Raw genomic sequence first — 23,028 nt, forward strand, 5'->3', positions numbered from 1 at the left:
ACCGCAGTGGAAGCAGGTAGCATCCTTGGCGACCCCTCCTTTAGGCTTCAGTGCCTTGCCTTTGCCCTTGGCTTGGGACTTTCCCTTACCTTTGGGCTTGCCCTTGCCCTTGTGTTTCTGAACCATCAGAACATAATGGGGCTTAGCCTTCTTAAGGTTCAGCTTAGCAGTTCTTAACATGCTTAGCAGCTCGGGCAGTGGCTTGTCAATTTCGTTCATATTGTAGTTTAGAATGAACTAACTATAGCTATCCGGCAAGGATTGCAAGATCAGGTCAGTGGCCAGCTCTTGGCCAAACGGGAATCCCAACCTCTGTAGGTTTTCTATGTACCCAATCATTTTGAGTACATATGGGCCTACGGGAGCCCCATCTGACATCTTGCATTGAAATAGTGCCCTTGAGATATCAAATCTCTTGTGTCGCGCTTGTCCTTGATACAGTTGACAAAGATGTTCAACTATATCGTAAGTGCCCATCAACTCGTGTTGCTTCTGAAACTCAGAGTTCATGGTCGCGAGCATTAGACAGGACACATCTAATGCGTCATCTTGATGCTTCTTGTAAGCATCTTTGTCTGCTCGCGTGGCATTGGCAGAAGGAGCCTCCGGAATGGGCTGCTCCAGAACGTACAGTTTACGTTCCTGGGTGAGAACTATTCTCAAGTTCCTGTACCAGTCTAGGAAATTTGCTCCATTGAGCTTGTCCTTCTCAAGGACATAACGCAGGGAGAAAGAGTTCGTATTCGACGTCATGGTTATCTACAACAGAAAAATGTAGAAAATAAATTATCATATTCTTTTAAATCATTTAATTAGGCCTTTAACTAAATGATGCTCCCACTGAATTCTATAATTCATGTGGGACAAGATCCACATCATACTAACCCTTGAGTTAGATTTGGCTAATACCCCCAAGATTTAGTATGATCGGTAGGTAATGATTTACCAATTACATCTCTATGCAACTCTTGTTTATAGGATCATTATCCGCAGTTATATTAAAACTTGAGTTAGCTTTGGCTAATACGCCCAAGAATTAATATAAATGTGATTATGTCCTATATTTCCAACCGTTGGAAGAATGTCTATAGTTGTACTCGATCCAACCGAGTTAACTAGGAATACTCAATCTAATTGAGTTTTTACTCGCCCATGCATTGATAAGCGGGACCAAGATTGTCCCTCCGTACCCTACCAAGATAATATGTGTTGCTCTGCTTTGGCAGATTCAACAACACATGTGATCGAGGTAGTGATAGGTATCACGGCACGGTAGGCATTAGAGTTGATGTGATTGAGATCTAATCTAATCGAGAGGGTGCATCTTGTACACGATTTAGATCTAATCTAATCGTTAGGCACTAATTAATTACTAATCATGCATCACATACACACAAGTAATTAATTAAATTTATTTGTGATTAGTCATGGCCCTACTACGATCTTCTCAAGCCAATGAGAAGATTGGATGGTCAATCTAAGGTCAACAGCTTCTCAAGCTCCTCCCTTTGACCACCTTGTGTTGCTCGCGCCTTCCTCGTAACTCCATCTCGAGTGGACCTTCCACGGCTCCAATTTTGTACATTACAATTTTGAAACTCGAGTTACATTCGAGTCTAAACTAATTTACAACAAGAATAAATGGAGAAAGGCACAACGCGCAGGTTGTATATCAAATATACAACACGCACAACACAAATGACGGCGCGCAGGCCGTAATATAAATTACAACACAAATATACCAATCCAATTGGGTCTTTTTGAGCCATGACTATCACAAATTATACATAATTCTAAATTATGTAATTTCCATAATTTTCTGTAATTTTAATACCAAATTTTACAATTTTTACGAGTAAAAATTCCCGGCGGTCCCGTTTGGCGGTTTTCGGGCGCAATCGCGGAACGAATCCCCTTGCGGGGCCAGGGGCAGCGCCCCTACCCGTGATCTAACCATCGCGAGTGTCCCTAAGCGATCCTACAGTGCCTTAGTCCGCTGTCCCAAAAAGTTTTGGGGTGAAACCTTGCTGTTTCGGAAAAAACTTCTCGGTAGTCGAAGCCTACAAGTGTCGAAACACTTGTGCTTCGCTTCTACGAGAAAATACCCATAAAAACTCTAAAAATCATAAAATTACAGAATGTTACAAAATCTATATTTTTCATAAAAGAACAAACTAAACTAGTACAAGTCTTCGCACGTGGCTCTGATACCACTGTTGGGTTTTTCGGGCCGCGAAAACCGCTTTTCTGTGTCGCGGAATCCCCGAAACCCCCAGCCACCGGATCCGTGCGAAGTAAAAACTTTTGAAAACATTACGAGTATAAGTTTTATGCTAGTTCTAAACTAGGAGAAGGAATTACCCTTGATGCGTGCCCTTTACGAATCCCGCTCGTCCAAGGAAGTGTCGGATCTCGAGATCGTCAAGCGTACGATCCTCTAAAAGTATCCACACGAACAAATGGGTGGAGAAAAACAAAACAAAGGTGTGCTAGCACCCTTGATCAGCCACGGCAAGAGGAGGAGAGGGAGAGCTTGAGGAGAGAGCTTGAGGAAAAAGAAGATGTGAATGAGCCTTGAATGAAAAATGAATTTCTCATTCACCACAATAGTGGTCGGCCACCTCAAGAAGTGTAACCCCCATTTTTGCATTAAGTGGCCATTAAAGAGGGAATATGTAACCTCCATGAGGTGGCACACACATGTGCCAACTTTGATGATGTGGCACATTATCATTGGCCACTTAATGCCAAGTCACAAATGATGTGCCATAAAGTCAAGTCAAACTTGACTCTTCCTCTTCCTCTCAAGTCAAGTCAAACTTGACTTAATCTCTCTCATGGTTGATCTAATCCAACCATTTAATTCAAGCCAATTTAATATAATGAATCTAATTCATTTAATTAAATTGATTCAATGAGTCATAATCTAAATTAGACTCATTGAACACATGAATCAACATGAGTCCAACTCAATTAGCCCAATTAGGATTACTCTTAATCCAATTTGATTCATCACATGAATCTAATTCTTTTGGTTCATCATATGAACCTAATCTCCATCTAATTGTCCTTAGTGTGTGACCCTATAGGTTCTTGTAACGTTAGCAATGCCCCTAAACCCATTTAAGAGCATAAGTAATGAGCGGTATCTAGCAACACATCATTACTACCCAAGTTACAAGAATGTTGAGATCCAACATCACCTTGTGACTACTAATTGTGACTCCTCACAATATATGACAAATGTCCTTCTATTCTAGACATCTAGATTGATCAATGTGAGGCATAGACCGTGTCATCCTCTGACCAATCTAAATCTTAATCTCCAAGTAGACTCACTAAATCAAATGAGCTTAATATCTCATATTGACTCATTTGGGCATGACCATGCACTTTGTGGTCTCACTCTATCAAGAATATCGATGTCGCTCCTGTCATATAGGAGGGATAGATCCCATCTACATCACTCACATCTCTCTGCATAATTCGTTACATACCCAGTAATCGCCTTTATAGTCCACCCAGTTACGGGTGACGTTTGACGAAACCAAAGTACATAACTCCTTATGTAGGGATCCATGGTGACTTCAGGTCCAAGGACTAGTAGTCATACTAATAGCCACATGAGAAAGTATATGACACTCATATAACGATCCATGATACTTTCTCATGGCGGGGCATTCAGTATACATTCTCCAATGCATACCCATGTGTCAACTTGATATCTCTATATCCATGACTTGTGAGATCAAGTCATCGAGTTGACCTACATGCTAGTCTTATTGCATTAACATTGTCCCTGAATGTTAATACTCGACTAGGAATGATTAAGAGTAGTGTTCCCTATGTCATCTCACTATCAGTTCATCTAACTGATTGATATAGGTGAGAACCTTCTACTCAAGGACGCTATTATACTTAGTTTATTTGGCACCAATACAAGTAAGTATAATAACCAAAAACAAATGCCTTTATATAAGAATATGATACAACAAGTCCATAATACAATCATCAAATGATTGGCTCTAGGGTTCTAACTAACAGTATATTCTAAATATGGTACCTTCTAAATCAGTACCCTTTACTCCCATGGAATTATGAAATGGACGTAAGCCTAGTCTGAGTCATATTCAGATATGGGATAGTCCAGCACATGTGCTGAAGGGAGATACTGATAAGTTGGAATCACGTACAGAAGTTTATCTATTTGTAAGATATCCTAAGAGAATGAAAGGTGGTTTTTTTTATAATCCTAAAAATCAAAAGATCATTGTTAGCACCAATGCTCAATTTTTAGAGAAAGATTATGTAATAAACCATAAACCCATGTGTGAGACTGTTCTAGAAGAAATGCGAGAGGACACGCCTACTTTAGTACCAACAGTGCAAGATGAAATATCATAAGAAACTGCAACACGTATTACAAATAGTACACAATAATAGATAGTGTCTCATCATAGTGGGAGGGTTGTCAGGCAACCTGAAAGATTCATGTTTTTGGGAGAGTCATCGGACTTCATCCCAGGTAAACATGAACCTGATCCCCGAACATATGACAAAGCACTCCAAGATGAAGATGCAGTATCTTGGCAAAGAGCGATGAATTCTGAAATAGTATCTATGTATTCTAATAAGGTCTAGGAGCTTGTAGAACCACCAAATGGTGTAAAAGCCGTTGGATGTAAGTGGATCTATAAAAAGGAAAAGAGGGGCAGATGGGAAGGTGGAAACTTTCAAAGCAAGGCTTGTTACGAAGGGGTATACTCAGAAAGAGGGAATCAATTATGAGGAAACTTTTTTGTCGGTGGCCATGCTTAGGTCTATCCAGATACTCTTATCATTGTCACTCATATGGATTATGAGGTTTGGCAAATGGATGTCAAGACAGCTTTCCTTAATGGAAGTCTTGAAGAGAACATCCATATGAAGCAACCAGAGGGGTTCATAGCAAAGGGCAAAGAGCATCTAGTTTGTAAGCTCAATCGGTTGATTTATAGACTAAAGCAAACTTCAAGATCTTGGAACATCCGGTTTAATGAAGTAATCCAGTCATATGAATTTATTTAGTGATCGGATAAGTCTTGTGTATACAAGAAGTGTGATGGAAATGTGGTGGTATTTCTTGTACTATACATAGATGACATTTTTGATAGTTGGAAACAATATCAAAGTGTTGTCGGAAGTAAGGGTATGGTTGTCCAAGCAATTCGATATGAAGGACTTGGCTGAATGTGCACATATTCTCGGGATCAAAGTAATAAGGGATCACAAGAAAAGAATATTGTGCTTATCCCAAGCTTCAAATATCGATACTATCCTAGCTCATTTTAGCATGCAAGACTCCAAGAAAGGTTTTCTACCCTTTATGCATGGAGTATCTTTATCTAAGGAGATGTCTCCAAAGACATCAAAAGAGATAGAAGAGATGAAGACAGTTCCTTATGCTTCAGCTGTAGGAAGCCTAATGTATGCTATGATGTGCACGAGACCGGATATCTGTTTTGCCATGGGCATGATTAGCAGATATCAAAGTAGCCTTGGATAAGGACATTGGACTGCTGTAAATCATATATTAAAGTACCTGAGAAGGACTAGATATTATATGCTAGTTTACCAAGCAGATGATTTGCTCCCTGTGGGATACACGGATTCTGACTTTCAATCAGATAGGGACAATAGTAAGTCTACATCAGGCTATGTGTTTACTTTAGGAGGTGGAGCCATTGCATGGAGGAGTGTTAAGAAGAAATGCGTTTCAGATTCAACCATGGAAGCTGAGTATGTGGCAGCCTCTGAGGCAGCCAAAGAAGTTGTATGGCTTAGGAACTTCCTAATGGATTTAGATGTGATTCCTAGTTTGCCCAAAATCATCACAATTTATTGTGATAATAGTGGTGCAGTAGCAAATTCAAAGGAACCACGAGCCCATAAAGCGAGTAAACACATAGAGCGCAAGTACCACCTGATACGAGACATCGTAAAGCGAGGAGAAGTTGTTGTCGCCAAGATTGCATCAGCAGATAACCTGGCAGATCCTTTCACTAAGGCCCTTCCGGCGAAAGCTTTTAATCAATATGTTGAAGGAATGGGAATCAGATGTATGGCAGCGTTTATGACAGCATAGTATTTTAGTATAAGTGGGAGATTGTTAGAGTGTATACTAAAAGCCTAGCTTTTTGTAAACATTTATTTCGAAATAAAGAATCACATTGGTCAAATGTTTACATTTATATGCTAAGTGTAGTTGTTCAATTAATTTATATTGTAGATAACATGGTGTGTGGTGTCACATACAGAAGATCATGTTATCAATTCCTTATAAATTATAAACAGTAGCTCACGACTAAGATGGAAATGAACAAACCATTGGAATAATCGTAGTATAATTTGGTATTAGTTTATCTTAACTATAAAATTACACTAGTACACTCTGAGTGTATTGAGCAGGACCATTTAAGGTAAGTTCTTTTTATACTGACTGCAAAAAAGAACAAGACCTTTGTTATTATGAAAGTGTATGCTCTTAATCATGATATAATAACAAGCACATATACTCAATATTCATTTCTTTAATTTATCAAAGGGTGTGATTTAGTTCGATAAATCAATAGGTCTGATAAGTTGGGAAATGATATTATTTATACGGTGTGTTGTTGATTATAGAATGAAACTGTGTCCTAGTAATCTAAGTTGATGATGCCCCCAAGAGGAGCTCATAAGGATTGTCATGTAAACCCTGCAGGTAGACTTAGTCTGACATGACGATGAAGTTGAGTGGTACTACTCTTTGAGCTAGATATTAATTAAGTCAGTTGTCAGTAACACATTTAATTAGTGGGCATTCTATATCTTAACACAGGGAGACTAACACACTCATGATAAGAAGAAGCTCATATAGTAATATGGGATTGGTGTGGTAGCTCAAATAACTCTTTAGTGGAATGATATATTATTGATGAACTCGAGTTGGGTGTTCGGGGCGAACACGAGAAGCTCAAGTTCATCGAGAGACCAAAACCAATTCCTCCTCTCGGTCACTGTCGTAGCCTCTTATTTATAAAGTCTTATACCCACCCATACCCACCTTCTTACCCACCTTAAGGTGGCCGGCCAAGCCTAGCTTGGAGCCCAAGCTAGGGTCGGCCAAACCAAGGTGAGTTGGTGGTCGACCCTAGCTTGAACCCAAGCTTAGGTGGCCGGCCAAAATAAATTAAAAGGATTTTATTTTTAAAATCTTTTCTTATGTGGAAGCCATGATTTTAAAAGAGAGTTTAAAAATTAAATCTTTCCTTATTTGTAGTTAAAAGGAAGATTTTAATTTTTGATAAACCTTTTCTTTTTTATAACCATCCTCATGATTTTAAAAAGAGAGTTTTAAAATTAAATCTTTTCTTTTATAGATTTCTACAAAAGATTAAGAGAAAGATTTGATATCTTTCCTTATTTGTAGTTAAAAGGAAGATTTTAATTTTAGAGAAAACTTTTCTTTTTGTAAATCATCCACATGTTTTAATAGAGAGATTTTAATTTATAAAAGTTTTCTTTTATAACCAACCTTGAAGGGAATTTTTAAAGAGAAATTTTTATTTTAAAAATTTCTGGAAACAAATTAGTAAGTTTTAATTTTGTATTTAAAACTTTCCTTGTTTGGAGGAATTGAGGTGGCTGGCCACATTGATAGATAAAAGGAAATTTTTTTTAATCAATTAAATTTTCCTTTCTATGGCAAAGAAAATATGGAAGTTTTTATTAAAACTTTCCTTATTTGCCAAGACCAAGGAATATAAAAGAGAGAGTAGAGGTGCCTCACCTCACAACAATAACATATCATCTAGTATTCCTCTCTTCTCTTCCTTGTGGTGGCCGGCCCTTCCCTTCCTCTTCCTCTCCTATTTTTCTTCCTTGTGTGGTCGGCGACATCTTCATCTCAAGGAGCTTGGTGGTGGCCAGATCTTGTTAGAGGAAGAAGAAGAGATAGAAGACTTTGTTTCTTAGCATCCCTTGGAGCTTGGTTGGTGGCCGAAAGTTCTTCATCTTTTGAAGATTGGTGGTGGCCAAAACTTGTTTGGAGAAGAAGGAAGCTTGGGTGGATTCTCATCTCGGTAGATCGTCGCCCACACGACGTCCAAGATAAGAAGAGCAATACGATAGAAGATCGTGAGGTCTATAAGCTACAAAAGGTATAACTAGTTATTAGTTTCCGCATCATAACTAGTTCATCTTTTTGTTTAGATCTTGAAATACCAAACATAAGAGGCTAACATTTCTAGGTTTCAGATTTATGATTCGAATTTGTGTTTCTTTTATTTTTTCGATCTTGTGATTCGATTGTTCTTTTTGGTTAAACCTAGGGTTACTATAAGGAAATTAAATATTAAATTTCGTTGAAAGGCTTTGTCTAGGAAGCGGTGGATGCTCCCATACCCAAGAAGGCCTAGTGTCTCTCCATGTTTAACCTGGAAGTTGATCTCTAAAATTAAAATTTAATTAAATTTGTAACATACATGGATTTAGATTAATAATGTTAAGCATCATTTGCGATCCAAGTCTAAACCTCTAAGAACAAATAAGTTGAATTTGGAATCAATAATGTTAAGTTCTATTTGTGATTCCAAATTTAATTTCTAAAGAACACAATAGGTTGTTAGGAAAGGTTCAGGACTTATATAAAATTTTTGTACAGGGGAATCGGTATGATATTCTGAGTAGCAACCAACACTCACTTTATGAGAAGAAAAATGCCCAACGAACAATGTTGGAGGGTTGCTTCTCTTTATCAGATGACCAGTTCAGAGAAGTAGAAAATCACTCTCAGTTTACGAGGAACTTTCAAGGTCAGGTGGCTGAATTTGTACAGGACTATGATATTGATCAAGCACGAATGAGGGAATTCATGCAGGGCATGAGTGTCACTAGCTAACAAGTTGATGCTTTGTATGAATATCATAGATTCATGAGTGAAATTCCTAGTTTACCTAGTTTTCCCATTGGGGCACGACGTAGGCCTCTTTTCCCTCATCCACCACCTCCTCCACTATATTGATTTCATCGGGATGATGAAAAGTTTAAGTCTGGGGGGGTGGTTTGAAAACCTAAAATTTTTTGCATTTCCTGTTTTTTTTTGCAGTTTGTTTTGTTTAGTATTAGTTCTTGTTTTGTTTGGATTGTTTTGATAGTCACTTGACTATCTTTTGAAAAACCTTGTGGCATACATCTTGAGAACATCAAACTTCACTTATATGCTTTCTTGTCTTCAAGTGAAAATATTAGCACATTCATTATCTTGATTCATGATGTTGCAAATGATGCTAGTAGTATGCATAATGTACCTCTTTTCTCTATCTTGGGTAGCATGATATAAGCTAAGTATCATATGGAGATAGGTTTTAGTAGGTTTTAGTTTTGGCTTGACCTTAAGGATCTTACCTTCACTTCACTATACTTAAGCTTGGATTGTTGATATCATTGAAATAGTCATGATTCATCTTGTTTGTTTAGTACTTGGTTTCTATGGTGGTTTCTCAAACTTCATTTTGGTTATTGGATGAGGCTCAAATCATGTAAGCTCATTTGGAAAAATTAAAATATTCCAACATTTGTGTTAAAAGTATATTTGTGAATAAGATTTGCACAATGTAAATACTTATGAAAAAAAAGTGTGAAAAAGAAAAAAAAAAGAGTGAATAAGGGATATAAAAAATAGTTGTCGTGAGTGGAATCTAGCAAGTCACCCCTTTGAGACCGAGTTAGGTTATTGGGGAAATGACTGCTTAGCTTCTCTTGAGATTGAGCACGCCTTTGAGACCTTGGGTTAATTGAGAAATATGAACCAAGTGTGTGTCATGTAAGTATCTATCACCGGTTACGTGCCTATCACCGGAGACATTAGGAACTTAAATTTGATGATGACTTGACTAGGACGAAGATTGAAACTTGAAGGTTTTAAGTTACTTATTGTACTGTACACAAGATACTTATGCTTGAGCCATTCTTGACTTATTTCCATAATCATGCTTGTTAATGAAACTTTTTGATAGAGTTAGGAAAATGTATTAGGGATATGAGTGTGTTATAGAACATATGAATTTAGATTGCAGTATTTTGCTTGAGGACAAGCAAAGGTTTAAGTCTGGGGGTGTGATGTGCGTAGATTGTATACTCTTGTTTAGCATGTTTTGACGCACATTCACATACTTTGCACATGCTTTATCTATGCATTTTCGTACTTCCAGCTTTGCTTTTAGCATATTTACTCTTTTTGTTCATAGATCTGGTTTTGTGTATTTTCTATACGCAGGAGTCGATTTTGGAGAGGAATTAATGTCTGAGGCAAAAATTACAATGGATGAAGGAAGAAGCTTGAGTGCCACACGGCCCTGACATGGGGGGTTGCTCAGGTCGTGTGGTGATCACCACCCATGTGGTTGCACCAGAGGAGGAAGTGGTCACAGCCGTGTGTGCATTACACGGTCGTGCCAGGTTTAGAGCAAAGAAAGTTCATGGCCTTGTGCACTGCACGGTCGTGCAAGCCCTCCAGAGCTGAAGCAGTACATGGTCGTGTAGATCTACACGGTCGTGTAACATTTCCAGAGGCCAATCAAGCCCTGGCCGTGTGCACCACACGACCGTGAAAGAGCTCCAGAGCCGGAGGCAGAGCAGGCCGTGTAGATCTACACGGCCGAGCAAAAGGGAGCAATGGAAAAGTATACCACGACCGTGTCTCACACACGGCCGTGTGAGTTGAGCAGAGAGGGGAGTAGCACAGGACGTGTGAGGTTCACACGGCCGTGTCTCGGAGCCGTGTGTCCCTCTATGTGCCACCAACGATACCTGCTCGATCGACTATGCTATAATGATCGGTGAGAGTGAGCTCGCTAATTTGGCCAATTCATCCGCCGCTTGATTCTTTGCTCAGGGGATCTTCTATATGATTACCTCCTAAAAGTTGGCCTTCAGCTTTTCGAAGGCTTCTGCATAGAGTCTGAGACGCGTGTTGCTTATCTCGAACGTCCTGGTCAGCTGTTGAGCGACCAACTGTGAGTCTGAGTGTATAAGGACTTGGATAGCTCCGACATGTCGAGCGGCTTGTAGGCCCACTACGAGCGCTTCGTATTCGGCCTCGTTGTTGGTCGCCCGATAATTCAGTCGAACGGACAGATGCATCCGCTCTTCCTGGGGGGAGATCAGTAGTATACCAATCCTGCTTCCTTGCCGAGTGGATGATCTGTCCACATATATCCTCCAAGTGGCTTCTGGTTCAGGATTCTGTACTTCAGTGATGAAGTCCGCCAAGGAATGCACCTTAATGGTTATTCGGGGCTGATACTAGATGTCAAATTCGCTGAGTTATGTTGTCCACTTGATCATCCATCCTGACGCCTTTGTATTGAGGAGGACTCCCCCAGAGGGTTGTTGGTCATCACGATGATTGTGTACGCGAGGAAATATGGGCGGAGCCTCCAAGCGGCCAGAACTAACGCAAAGGCAAGCTTTTCAAGACCAATTTAGCAGGATTCAACATCTTTTAAAATATGACTCAGGAAATACATTGGTTGTTCTTCGCTGTTCTACCGAACCAACGCCGAGCCGACAGCATGCTCGATTGAGGACAGATAGATTCAGAGCAGCTCGTCGGTAGTTGGCTTAACCAGTACAGGCAGTGAGTTCAGATATGCCTTGAGTTCCTCGAAGGCCCGGTCTCACTCTTCGTCCCATTGCAATTTGGTGGCTCGACACAATATCTTGAAGAAAGGTAGGCTCTAGTCGGATGACTTAGAGATGAATCGAGATAATGTTGTTATCTGACCGGTGAGACATTGAGCTTCATTTAAATTTCTTGGAGGCGGAATATCTTGTAGTGCCTTTACTTTGCTGGGGTTTGATTCATTGCCCCGCTCGGTGACTATGTAGCCCAAGAAACGTCCGCTCCTTGAGCCGAACAGACACTTGTTCGGATTTAGCTTGATTCCATACATCCTAAGTGTCCGGCAGGTCTCCATGATATCTACACAGAGGTCAGTCGCTCGGAGGGATTTGATCAGTATGTCATCGACGTATACCTCCATATTGCAGCCGATCTGCCGCTGGAACACCTTGTTCATCAGCCTCTGGTAGGTGGTTCTGGCGTTCTTCAGTCCGAACAGCATCACGTTGTAACAGTAGGTTCCATCAGCCGTAATAAAGCTAACATTCTCATGATCCTCCTTGGCGAGCGGCACTTGGTGGTACCCCCGATACGCGTCCAGCATGCATATCAGCTTGCACCCGACAGTGGAGTCTACCATCTGATCGATCTAGGGCAAGGGCTAGAAGTCTTTCAAGCACGCTTTGTTCAGGTCTCGGAAGTCAATGCAAACCTGTCATTTGTTGCCTGGCTTGGAGACAAGCACCACGTTCGCGAGCCAGCTCGAGAACTGTATTGGTTAGTCCTAGGAAGATCGTACCGGTTCCACTGTACAAAAAATTTGTACAAGTGTCAAACCTTTCCTAAATAACCTATTGTTTTTTTTAGAAGTTAAATTAGGAATCGCAGACCGAACTTAACATCATTGATTCCAAATTTAACTTATCTGTTCTTAATGGTTTAGATTTGAATCGCAAGTGGAACTTACACTATTGATTCAAATCCACCTACGTTATAAATTCCATTAAATATTAATTTCCAAAATTGGCTTCCAGGACTACATGGCGAGGCACATAGCCTTCTTGGGTATGGGAGCATCCACCACCGCCTAGACAAAGCCTTTTAAGGAAAGCTAATATTTAATTTCCTTATATAACTCTAGGTTTAACCAAAAAGAACAATCAAATCACAAATTCAAAAAATAAAGAAAAATACAAATTTGAAACAAATCCAAAAACTCTAGAATCATATGCCTCTTGTGTTTGATATTTCCAAAAATAACTATACAAAGAAAACTAGTATGATGCGGAAAACAATTACTAGTTATATCTTTCTTTGTAAACAAATAACTTCTTGATCTTCTACCGTATTCCTCTTCTAATCTCGGACGTTGTGTAGGCAATGATCTTCCGAGACGATAACCACCAAGCTCCTTCTTCTCCAAGCTAGATTCGGCCACCATCAATTCTCCAAGAGAAGTAGAGGTCCGGCCACCACCACCAAGCTCCAAGGGATGCTAGAAACAAAACCTCCTTTCTCTCCTTCTCCTAGCTAAAACCGGCCACCATCACCAACTCTAAAAGAAAGATGAAACCGGCCACTAAAGAAGAAGAGAAGAGGAGAGGGAGAACCTCTAGGGCCGTCCACACCAAGGAGGAAAAGAGAGGAAGAAAAGAATAGAGTTGTCTTCATGAAGGCACCTCTACCCCCTCTTTTATAATCCTTAGTCTTGGCAAATAAGGAATTTAAATAAAAACTTCCTTAATTCTTTTGCCATGAAAAGGAAAATTTTAATTAATTAAAATTAAAATCCTTTTCTTAATTATAATGGTCGACCACTTTAATCTCCAAAACAAGGAGAGTTTTAATTAACACAAGAATTAAAACTTCCTAATTTGTTTCCAGAAATTTATAAAAAATTTCTCCAATAATTTTTCCCTTCATGGTGGATTATAAAAAGGAATTTTTATAAATTAAAATATTTCTTTTAAACATGTGGATAATTTCTAAAAAGGAAAGTTATCTCTAAAAATTAAAATCTCCTTTCAATCTACAAATAAGGAAAGATATCAAATCCTTTCTTAATCTTTTGTAGAAACTTATAAAAGAAATATTTTAATTTTTAAACTCTTTTAAATCATGAACATGGTTAAAGAATGAAAGTTTTCTTAAAATTAAAATCCACCTTTCAATCTACAAATAAGGAAAGATTTCAAATCTTTTCTTAATCTTTTGTAGAAAGCTATAAAAGGAAAGATTTAAATTTTAAACTCTCTTTTAAAACCATGATATCCACATTAAGAAAAGATTAAAAATAAAATCCCTTTTAATATGATGTGGCCGGCCACACTAAGCTTGGGTTCAAGCTAGGTCGGCCACACCAACTCAACTCATCCTATTTACTTGGCCGGCCCAAGCTTGGGTTCCAAGCTTGTTTGGTCGGCCCCAATAGGATGGGTATAAAGGTGGGTAAGAAGTGGGTATGTGGTGGGTATAAATTTCTATATACAAGATGCCACGATAGGGACCGAGAGAAGGAATTGGTTTTGGTCTCCTGATGAAATTAAGCTTCCAATGTTCGCCCCGAACACACAACTTAACTTCATCAATAATAATTCATACCACTAAAGAATTATTATTGAACTATCACACCAATCCCAAATTACATTTTGGACTCCTTTTTATTATGAGTGTGTCAGTCTCCCTATGTTTAAGATGTCGAATGTCCACTAATTAAATGAGTTACTGACAACTCACTTAATTAATATCTTAGTCCAAGAGTAGTACCACTCAACCTCATCGTCATGTCCAACTAAGTCCACCTGCAGGGTTTAACATGACAATCTTTATGAGCTCCTCTTGGGGGCATTCTCAATCTAGATTACTACAACACAGTTTCCTTCTATAATCAATAACACACACTATAAGTAATATCATTTCCCAACTTATCGGGCTTATTGATTTATCGAGCTAAATCTCACCCATTGATAAGTCAAAGAAATAAATACTAAATATATGTGTTTGTTATTATATTAGGATTAAGAGCACACATTTCCATAATAACTAAGATCTAGTTCTTTTATCAAGTCAGTATAAAAAGAACTTACCTAAAATAGTCATACTCAATACACTTAGAGTGTACTAGTGTAATTTATTAGTCAAGATAAACTAATACCTAATTATACTACGACTATTCCAATGGTTTGTTCCTTTCCATCTTAGTCATGAGCAACTATTTATAATTTATAAAGAACTGATAATATGATCTTTTGTGTGTGACACCACACACCATGCTGTCTATAATATAAATTAATTGAAAACTACACTTAACAAATAAATGTAGGTATTTGACCATTGTGATTCTTTATTTCTAAATAAATGCTTATACAAAAGCTAGGCTTTTAGTATACACTCTAACAAACTGAACCTCCCATATGTGGTCGGCCTCCAGGAGCTTCTCGACTTCCGCCTGGATGATCAGGTTCTGCTCAGCACTGAAGTCTCTTTTTCTCTGCTTTACTGGCCTAGCGTCTGGTCGAACGTGGAGTTCATGTTGCGCGACGCTTGGAGAGATGCTGGGCAGCTCGTGCATTAACCATGTAAAAATGTCATGGTTCTGCTGGAGGGAGTTGATTAGTTCGGCTTTTTGGTCGGCCCCCAGGTCGGATGCTATAAAGGTCGCCGCCTCTACTCGGCCAGGATATATCTGCACTTCTTCCTTTTCCTCATAAACCATACTAGGAGTTTTTTGGTTATAGCGTGTACCTCTAGTCGCGGTGTCTTCTGAACAGACTTGGCTTCTGTCTTGACCATCTCCACGTAGCAACGTTGAGCAGCCAGCTGATCCCCTTTGACTTCCTCGACCTGGTCTTCTACTGGGAACTTGATCTTCTACCAGTAGGCTGACACTATCGCTCGGAACTCATTGAGGGCCGATCAACCCAGAATGACGTTGTAGGTGGAGGGAGCGTCTACTACGATGATGTTGGTAGTCTGTGTCCTCCGGAGTGGCTCCTCTCCGAGTGATATGGCCAACGTTATTTGGCTGATCGGCTGAACCTCATTACCGGTGAACCCGTACAGAGGGGTCGTCATCAGCTGCAACTTGGCACGGTTGATCTGGAGTTGATCGAATGCCTTCTTGAAAATGGTGTTGACCGAGCTCCCTGTGTCAATGAATATGTGATGAATAGTATAGTTGGCAATTACTGCTCGGATAATGAGGGTGTCTTCATGTGGCACTTCAATTCGCTCAATATCACTGGGGTCGAAGCTGATCTCGGGTCCGCTCGCCCTCTCTTGACTGCCGCCTACAGCATGGATTTCCAACCACCGAGCATAGGACTTTCGAGCCCGGTTGGAGTCTCCGCTGGTCGGGCCGCCAACAATGATGTTGATCGTGCCTTGCGCAGCGTTACTTTTGTTCTCCTCCTCCTGAGCGGACGGCCTTCTTTGCTCGCGCGTGGCTCGGTGCTTCGATGAGGCTGTTGTGATGATCTCCTTGCCTCCTCTCACCGTCCGGCGCTCCGATGCTCATTTTGTTGATCAGGAGATGGAGATCGGTGGCGATAATTTTTAGGCGTCGGTTGGCCGATTGAGTTGAATCCACGACAGTCGTGGGTATTGTGGGTTGCTGACTAATGGAATGAACAGAACATGGGGGTCCATACCTTTCCTTTTAGGTTTGGGCGCCCGGAGGTCACATGCTGAACAGCGTGTGGCCTTGATTCGTGTTGTGGCTGTGCTACTTCAGCTCAGGACCCTCTTGGTGGCTGGTGGATGGTCGGCGACCTTCACTCAGCCAATGCTGATGGTTCTGATGGCGCTTCCTTCCTTTTGGTCGCCTAGGCTTCCTTCACGTTTATGTATTCATTGGCCTTCTTCAACATATGGTTGTAGTCTCAAGGCGGCTTCCTAACGAGCGATCGGAAGAAGTCTCCATCCATGAGCCCTTGCGTGAACATGTTCATCATGGTCTCGAATGAGATCGAGGGAATATCCATCACTACATGGTTGAAGCGCTGGATGTAGGCTTGGAGAGTCTCTCTTGGCCCTTGCTTCATGGAGAATAGACTAACGCTTGTCTTCTGATAGCGCCTGCTGCTCGCAAAGTGGTGGAGGAAAGCCATTTGGAAGTCCTTAAAACTCCGGATCGACCCATCCGGCAACCTCCGAAACCAGCATTATGCCGAGCCGGATAATGTAGTGAGGAAGACTCGGTATTTGATTCCATCTGTGTACTGATGAAGAGTAGCAGCGTTATCAAACTTACCAAGATGGTCGTCCGGGTCGGTTGATCCGTTATACTCTCTGATCGCCAAAGGAGCGTAGTGCCTCGGCAGTGGATCTTGTAAGATTGCTTCAGAGAATTGGCAGTTAATCCCTTCGGGTGAGGAATCAACTCGGGGTGCCTTGCCTTTCCATGCATCCCGTACGGGTGCTTCATCCGAAGAAGAGTCCCTTCCTTGATGAGCTTGAGCAATCTCAGAGGGCGTTTGAAACAATGCCCGGTGGAATGGAATCAGCGCCGGGTGGAGCTTCTCCATGAGTGTCGGTCGGCATTTTATTCTGCCCCCAGATAGAGAACTACTCCGGTCGATCTTCGTGCGCCACCCGACCCCCTGAAGCCGATGTCACTTGCTGGGTGAGCCGATCGGCTAGCGCTCTTTGCTACTGCTGCTCGACTATCTTTGCAGCTCGTGCCTGGATGAGTGCGTCAAGCTCCTATTGAGTGAGCGTCACCGTGTGCAGTCATCCAGTTTCTTCCATCCTATCGCCTTGGATGCAAGTGCTTTCCCACAGACGGCGCCAAATTTGATCCTGCCCGAAAGTCGAGGTGACGGATGCTGGGGATGTGGTGCTCCTGTTGACTATGCGTGGACCTCCAATGAGACAAGCCTGCAAGCACAAAAGCATTAGTGCCGAGCCAGGGAATGGTTCCCCGGTGATGGCCCTCCGACACTCAAGTTAGATCTCCGGCGAAGGCAAAAAGCAAGCAAAGTAAAGAGACGAAAGTGGCAGCGTAACTGTAGCTATAGTGAAATTAACATACCTCCGTCGAAGTCTTGGGGGTCCTTATATAGGATTCCCCAAGGCGCGCACACTCCTCAAAGAATACCTCGAAAAGACGTGTTAGAAAAGCATCTCTGACACCATACCATAACAATGTGAGCATATATCTGACAAGACAGGGGAAGCTTCCACCATACAATATTTTGTCTGACCATGCCGTCCACCATGTCGTCTGTCAGTGGCACAAGTTCCTAGGAAGATATTCCCAGCTGCTCCCTTTGTCCGTTATTGGTCCAGGCGGGAGAGTGTCGAGCGGGAGAGCCACTCGGCTAACCGTTGATGTCCTGGTGCTGCCGTCTCTAGGGTCGAGCGGGAAGACCGCTCGGCCCTTCGACTGATTTGACCCCTGTTGCCGAATGAGTGAGTCATGTCTCTGCGTTGCATTATACGGGACCTGGTGAGAGTCTGAGCGGGACAGCTGCTCGGCCCGCGCTTCGGCGATGGACTTCTCTGAGCGTCGGAAGTTCGGTACCTTGCCGAGCTGTAGTGATGTTGGTCCGGCAATTCCTTGATCCGACCGGATGAGTAGGGCATCCGGCCAGACAATGATCTAGGAACGCTAGACTGCCTTGATCCTGCCCTTCCACGTGGCCATGACCTCCTTCTACGTGGCCATGACCTTCTCCTAGGCAGACTCTACCTTACCACCGGATCAAGCGTCAACCGTTAATCTATTAAACAAAACATTGACCAAATCAATTCAGACCCATTAATTAATTCAAACATTAAAATAAAGTTTAATTCAAAAAATAATGAAATAAATTTAGATAAAATCAATAAATACCTTAATAAAGTATTTAATAATCTAAACAATATCAATCTAGAAAATTTTATCCAAAACCAAGATAATTTAATTAACAAAAGATTAAATTTTAAAGATAAAATTAATCTAATAAATTCAACTAATAATATAAACTTAAAAGACATAGAAAATATAAGGATAAATTCAAATATTTCAATAAAACAAAACATAAATTTAATAAATTCAAAATTAAACATTAAAGAAAATTCAAAATTAAATATTAAAGAAAATTCAAAATTAACAATTAATAGAAAATTAAAAAAAAAATTAACGTAATAAAATTAAAATTGAAAGTAAATTTAAATATTAAATACACTCCTTTAAAGAAACAAAATTTGACCAATTTAATTAATTCAAAATAAAAAACTAAAATTTAAATTACAAATTAAAAATCTTAAAAGGAAAATCAATAATTTAGGGGGAGACTCCAAACTAGTTGGCACCTCTAAAAATAACCTACCTGGTAAGGTAATTAGGATTAGCTTAAAATGGACAAAAGTTTAACTTGACCTATGGTACTGATGAAGTTTTGGATGATAGTAGGTTAGGAAAGTGTTGGATCATGAATTTCGATAGAGGGGGGGGTGAATATCGATAAAAATTTTCGAGTATGAGTACGCAGCGGAAAATAGAAAGAGAGAGCATGGCTAACAAAGTCAATTTACTTGGTTCGGAGCCTTTGACGACTCCTACTCCAAGGCTCGCACACAAGGGTGCTTTCAATGGGCAATTCACTAGCAATTCAGAAAATTATTACAAACTAAGTACAGAAATGCCACTGAAAAATTAAAGTAATACCGACAAAGAAAGAAATTAAGAGTAGCGCGTTGTCAGAGCTTCGCAACGTCGCAGGAGCACAGGAGAGCGGATTTTAAGTTATTGTTGGAGCTTCAGCATTGACGCTCCTTATATAGAACGTTCGGGGCGCCTCGATCATGACGTAGCCGAGCCAACCAGTGAACTCCACGTGGCACAGTGACGTTGGGGATAAATTTTCGCCTCCGGGCGCCCGGGTACCTCCCAGGCGCTCAGACCTCCGGGCGCCTAGGTACCTCCCGGGTGCCCGAACCTTGATTTCCAGCAGCTTCCTTTCTGTAAGAAAACGTTAGTCCGAGGCGCACTTATATTTCCTGCAAAACAGATTATTAGCACAGTTATAATGAACAGAAATAGTGTTAATTAGATTCCATCTCTCCGAGACTGGAATCTAGTCAAGATCTCGACTTAGAGTTCCGAAATGATTCTAAGTCAGATCAGCGCCTAAGTTCCCTTCCCGGGAACGCGTCCTCACCGTCAGTCCCCTCTAGTGACTTACCTTTACTTACCTGCCAGACGTCAGGTCAACCCTTCGACCCTTCTGGACTTCGTGCCAGCTATCCGGTCAGCTCGTCGACCTAGCTGGACTTCGTGCCAAACGTCCGGTCTGCCCGTCGACCCGTTTGGACTTCATGCCAGCTATCTAGTTGGCCCGTTGACCTAGCTGGGCTTCATGCCAGACATCATGTCAACCTGTCGACCTGTCTGGACTTTTCTTGCACACTCAGTCAGAGTGTTAGATCAACAACAAAATTAACTTAACCTATTTTGTCATTCATCAAAACCTGAGTTAGACCGTTAGTGGTAACCGCACCAACAGAAAGCTCAGTCTATACATGTCTAGGAAGATATGATTTCGACCTGGTGCATTTTGCTAAGTGGAACTAACTGAAGCTACCCCTTACGAATCTTAACTAATTAGATTAAGGTTTTGTACTAAGTTCAGTGGATAGGACTATTTGGAAAACCTCGAAGGCATGGTTACTCTAACGATGTCCAGGTGACTCACTATAGCCCAGAAGTTTATCCAAACAATGTCTGTTTGTTGAGACCAAAACTAAACCTGAATCAAACACAAAGTTAAACCAAATCCTAAAAATTGAACATAACTTCATCTCACAAAAATTATAGGTTTCCTTAATTAAAAACATAGATCGGGTGAAATAACTACGGATTTCAAATCGAATCGAATCGAATCAAATCAAATGGAATCGAATCGAATCGAATCAAATCAAATCAAATCAAATCAAATCGAATCAAATCAAATCGAATCAAATCAAATCAAATCGAATCAAATCAAATCAAATCAATTCGAATCAAACTAAATTAAATTAAATTACAGTAAATTAAATAAAATCAAATTACATTAAAATTAAATTAAATTAAAATAAAATAAAATATATTAGAATTCAAAGTAAATTTAAAACTAAATTAAATTTAAAATTAAACTAAGTAAAAAATTAAACTAATTTAAAAATTATTTTAACAATTATTTTAAAAATTATGTTAGCAGAAAAATTATTTAAAATTTTATTTTAACTTAAAAATTATTACAAAAATGATTTTAACTTCAAAATTATTTCAAAAATTATTTAAAAAATTATTTTAACTTAAAAATTATTATAACATAAAAATTATTTTTAAAAAATATTTTAATATAAAAAATATAATAAAAAATAATTTTTGAGAAAAATTAATTTTAATTTACAAATTATTTTAACCTAAAATTATTTTTAAAATTATTTTAACATAAAAATTATTTTTAAAATTATTAAACCATTAAAATTATTTTCAAAATTATTTTAACATAAATATTATTTCAAAAATTATTTTAACAATAAAATTATTTTTTAAAAAATATTTTAACACAAAAATTAATTTTTAAAATTATTTTAACATAAAAAATTATTTTAAAAAATTATGTTAGCCTAAAAATTATTTTATCCTAAAAATTCTTCTAAACCTCAAAAATATTTTAGCCTAAAAATTATTTTAATTTAACAAGTATTTTTAACCTACAAATTATTTTAATCTAAAATTATTTTAAAAATTATTTTAAAATATATTTTAAAAATTGTATAAAAATTAACTTAAAAATATATTTTAAAAATTGTTTTACAAAATTAAATTAAAAATCGATTTTAAAAATTGTTTTTAAACCCGAGATCTAGAACACCCCAAATCTTGATCCTATAACAAGAGATCTAATCCATGGAACAAGGAAAGAAACCCGAAGAAAAGATGATTACAAGCATTCTTAATCCCCTCCAATCCAAGAAAAGAGAGAAAGAAAACTTATCTACAAAGAAGAACGTCTTCAGATCCAATCCTTACTTTCCCGGAGTCGATTCGGTGAAGATCCACCCTTAGATCGCCGGAAATCCCTCCAAGAATGGTAAGGAACACCCCAAATCTTGTTTCCCCCAAAAGGGGAAAAGATCCCTCTCAAATCAAGAAGGAGGCCTTATATAGAAGAGGGGTTTGGGCACCACACGGCCCCGAGGCACAGCCGTGTGAGGTTCACATGACCAAAGTCATTCCCTTCTCTGCCAACCTTACATGGTTGTGTGTGGTACACGGCCATAACATGCATCTTCCATAACCCCCCTTGCACGGCCATGTAGATCTACACAGCCTGGACTGCTTCTGCCTCTGGAAACCTGGCACGGCCATGTGGTGTACACGGCCAGAGCCCTCTTGCTCACTGGAAATCTTGCATGGCCATGTGGTGTACACGACCAGGGCTTCCCTGGTCTTTAGAAATCTTACATGGTCGTGTGGTGTACACGGCCTGGCTCCATTTGGCTTCAAATCTTGGCACGACCATGTGAGGTTTACACGGCCGAGCCATCTTCCTTTCCTGCTGCAGCTACACGACCAAGGATCTCCACATGGCTTGGGCAACCCCCCCATGGCAGGGCCGTGTGAGGTTCAGGAATGGTGCCTTCCTCCCTTGATTCGCTTGCAAAGTTGGCCTTGAACACGAAACCTTTACCAAATTCAATTCCTGTGTACAGAAAATGCACAAAAGCAGATCTCGGAACAAAAAGAGTAAATATGCTAAAAGGAAAGCTGGAAGTACGAAAATACGTAGATAAAGCATGTACAAAGTATGTGAATGTGCGTCAAAACATGCTAAACAAGTGTATACAATCTACGCACATCACTTGTACTACTTCTTAAAGAGTTAATTGGCTGAATTTAAGTTGGTTCTAAGTTTGAGGTAGATTCTTTAAACTTCACATTTACGATTCCCTCAATTCTTAGTGTAGCCTTGTTATATACTCTATAACCTCTACTGTTTAATAAGTAACCTACAAAGATTCCTTTTTCTACTTTTGAGGTAAATTTTCCTAAGTATTCTCTTGTGTTTAGTATGTAGGTCAGGCATCCAAATACTTTAAAGTATTTAATATTAGGTTATTTGCTATAATAGAGTTCAAATGAAGTTTTATTATAAGTTTTATTTATTGTAGTTCTGTTTTGTACATAGCAAGCTGTGCTATAGCCTCTGCCCAAAAATATTTTGGAAGGTTGTATTCATTTAGCATAGTCCTTGAGGTTTCAAGTAGAGTTCTATTCTTTCTTTCTGCTATTTCATTTTGTTGAGGTGTTTTAGGACATGAAAATTTATGATGATAGCCATTTTCAAGGCAAAATTGATTAAAGTTGTTATTTTTAAATTCTCCTCCATTATCACTTCTGATTCTTTTGA

This window comes from Zingiber officinale, chromosome 3A (assembly GCF_018446385.1).
Source record: "Zingiber officinale cultivar Zhangliang chromosome 3A, Zo_v1.1, whole genome shotgun sequence".
Lineage (NCBI taxonomy): Eukaryota > Viridiplantae > Streptophyta > Magnoliopsida > Zingiberales > Zingiberaceae > Zingiber > Zingiber officinale.